We start from the raw sequence: 4,089 nt of genomic DNA on the forward strand, positions 1-4,089 counted from the left end.
ATTTCTTTGAACAAATGGCACGATGATGTGACACAATGGCATAAAATATCTCAAAGAAAGATTTATCATGTTCGTATATAGTTATTTATGCCTCAAGTGACTCGATAAAAACAGGACCCACAAATTCACCGATAATGGAGGCTGGCATAAAATTTCTCAAAGAAAGATTTATCATGTTCATATATAGTTATTTATGCCTCAAGTGACTCGGTAAAAACAGGACCCACAAATTCACCGATAATGGAGGCCATCTACTTTGTTTCAGAGCACCAATTGACTCTTTATTTTTATATAAATTGACTTGGCGTTGCCCTTTGACGTTTTGATCTATCTGATTTAATTGACCTTTTCCAACGGCCCGAGATTAAGAAAAAGTTAGGGCATTTACATACATACCACCCCATTCTTATATTTTTACATATCTAAAGTCTATACATGTATACCACCCAAATCTTTCATATCATGTAAAAAATATCACTATTTTAACTTAAAAAAATGTGAAAATTAAAGTTTTAGGTGTTAAACATGTAAACACATAGAATTAAGAATTGAGTGGTATGCATGTAAATCTTCAAAAACTTTTGATTTGATGACGGCTGGCCTCTTGGCGAAACCAGATTGAGGAGGAATTTAAAAAAATAGACAGGCCACTTAATTTCACATTAATTTAGTCTTGAATTGAGCTTCCCCACGTGTGTAATCGGACGGGCTGAATTGACTTGTTGGCCACCATTTTACTTCAAAATGCCCCCTTTTGATTACTTTTCTTCTCCCAAGTCCAAATCTGATTACCGAAGATTGCGTCATTTGCTGAAATATTAATCCACGAGTGTCTTATCTACCTTGTTTGTTTCATCACGGCACAAAAATAATAGAAATTTACACACTTGCCCCTAATTTTTTTCTATTTACATATTTGAAACCTCAACTTTAATTTTTATATTTTAATCATCCAAATCTTTCATACAATCATAGCAAATAAAAAATAATATCTCTAATTTAGTTTTAAAAAAGTGAAAATTATCTTTTGAAACATAAGTAAGATGTCATATATGTAAAAATTAAAATTTAGATGTTACATAAGAATTGAGTTGGATGCATGTAAAATGTTATTCTTCCTAAAATAAAATAAAAGGGGCATTTACAAAGCATAGCATGCAATTCTTATCAATTTACATCATTATCACTTCTTTACATCATTATCAATTCTTATAAAATGTTATTCTTCTTATCAATTCTTATGCAATTCTTAAGCTTTCATATTTACATCATTATCACTCAAATTTTTAAATTCACATCAAAGAAATCACTATTATTAATTTTTGAAAGTCAAATACATATAATTATGCATAATTTTTAAACATCAAAATGGTATAAAGGTAAATATAAATCTTAGGTGTTATATATGTAAATGCAAAAAAAATGTATGGTATATATGTAAAACTTGAATGGTCAGCAAACTATCAATATGAACTCCGATCCCTTGGGGACTAAAAGTAAAAATAATTTATTTTTTAGCTGCATGTTCTCCAGCGAGTTGATGTAGTAGCTGTAGCCATCCTTTAGTAACGCTTTCCTCATGAACTCCATATTATCTCAATGATTGACTTAATTTGCGGCGACTTTCATTGGTTTAATCCAAAAGATTGCTTTCATCTTTGGTCAGGAGTATAATAAATGGAGAGAATAAAATGGTAACTTTATTTCATTTCGAAGATGTGAACATATAGGCACTTATTTTGTCCTAATTAGTCAAATGAATGCTTTATATTATAATAATATCAGTTCTGTAAAAAAAATAGCTTCGAAGAATATGAGATCAGCAGACTTTGGGGTGGTACTACTTTTTTTAACCTTTCTTTCGATGTTTTGAACAGATAATCGCGAAAAATAACCTTGATTTGTTATAATTGACCAAGCAAAAAAATGCCTTTTTTTTCGTTTTAGATAATTAAATAAGTAGTTGTCTGGGTGATTAGGTTAACGCGTATATATATATATATATATATATAAGATCAAATTTCTGACTTGTTATCAGATTCATCCAAAATTATTTGAATTAAAATTATAAAAATTTCATTAGAAGTCAAATTTCATCAACTTTTTATAATTTTAGATCTAAACCCTCAACGGAGAAATCATCTAAGAAAGGCAACAGGAACCATTCATCAATAGTGCTTTAGAATTTTGAAGAGATGAATTCATCACAGCATTGGATTGTTATGAAATTCATGTTTTTTCAAGTACTATAAAATTTTGGGGCACTTAAATACATACCACACATACCACACAAGCACCACTATTTTAATTTTCAAAAATTGAAATAGGCAGATAAATTTAAGCTTTGAAATTTAGATGCTAGATATGTAATACATAAGAATTGTGTGGTATATATCTAAATCTTCCTTTTTTTTAAATGCTATAATTTTTTGAAAATAATTATTTTTATATCCGGTAATAAAAAAAGAAAATTTTATGGGAGCATTGCAGCCTATCTACTCTGAAAAGAGGATATTTAGGCCTTGTACGGCATATATTCATAGAAAAGAAATCCAAGAACACGGGAGATTCTAGTCAAACAAATTTTCATTCGTAGACACCAAATTGTCTAATAAAATTATATATGCTACTAGAGGCATAAGCCTTAAAGACTCAAAAATTTTGGAGCTCTTTGTGTCCGTCTTGAATTCAGTTTCTCGTTTTATTTTTTTTTTTAGCTTCTACCTCACAATATTTTTGATGTGTAAGAAGAGAAAAGCTTTGTGACCTGAAAGCATCTAGCATCACATTGCCAAATATCAGAATGTCGTCCGTAAAAAACAGAAAATTTGTGGCTCATGTTAAGGGGTGTAAATGAGTCGAACTCAAGCCACCCTCTACTTGAGTATGAGCTTGATTAATTTTATTGAGTTAGAGCTCGAGCTTAAGTCTAGTAGCTCAAGCCTGCTCGTGAGTCGACTTGTTTAATATAAAAGAGGAAAAATGATATTACTTTAAACTAGCTTTATAACAAGATGACAAATAGAATGAACAATTAGAAGATAAATAATAAGAAATCACATAATTTATAATACAAAATATTATTTTTTAAATATGTTTAATACTTATATTTTGAGCATAATTTATATTAATATTTTTTTTAAATTAGCCGACACACGAGCTAACAAGATAAGTTGGGGCTGCCTTGAGCTTGTCTTGTTAGCAGTTCACGAGCCACTTATCAAGCCGAGTTTGAGCCGGCTCATGAGTTAGCTTGACTCACTTACACCCCTACTCATGTTCAACTCATCTACTCAACAATGAAACCGTAACTCATGCTTAAGCTCATTTACATCAAGAATGAGCTTAGCATTAACAATTATCGAGTCAAACACAACTTATTCAATAGGAGGTTAAGTGGGGGATGGTAGACCCATTAGCCCTAAGCTCTAAACAAATATGTCCCCAACATCTAGGCTAAATTAGCTACCAATAACGGGCTGAGGAGAAGCCATTAGCCATCAATGTTATTTAAGCTCCTAATGAAGCTACCCATTAGCCGTCACCAAGCTCATTTGAGCAACCCATTTGACTTTACCACCCACTATCCGTGAAGATCAAACCTCAAACTCCACAAATGGAGTTTGATGTTGTGGAGTTTGAGGTTTGAAGTTCATTGAATATGTGCCTTTTGGGGTTTGAAGTAAAAGTGACATATTCAATGAATGATCATGCATTACAAGATTTACTATTCTTACCATGCTTTTGTGTCATTCTCTTATGTTAAATTTACCTCACAATTGGGGGTATAATAGGTTTCATTGTAATGAACAAACCTGTATTTTACTTCAATTCATTTATTTTTATCTAGTTCATGTTCTTTTCTTGTTCTTCAACATTTATATTTACTTTCTTATGTTTGTATCAGCATCCATCAAATCAACCTATTCAACATTATCTTTATTTTAATTGAATGGTTAGCATCTGCTTTAATTCTTGGTCTCTTAGTTGGAGAGAAGACTTTTCCCAACTCCTTTATAGACTTTGTACATGAAAATATATATATTCTCACGTTAAAGAAATGAATCTTAATAATGTTAGTTTTGATTT

The sequence above is a fragment of the Phalaenopsis equestris genome, unplaced genomic scaffold (assembly GCF_001263595.1).
Source record: "Phalaenopsis equestris unplaced genomic scaffold, ASM126359v1 Scaffold000036, whole genome shotgun sequence".
Taxonomy (NCBI): domain Eukaryota; kingdom Viridiplantae; phylum Streptophyta; class Magnoliopsida; order Asparagales; family Orchidaceae; genus Phalaenopsis; species Phalaenopsis equestris.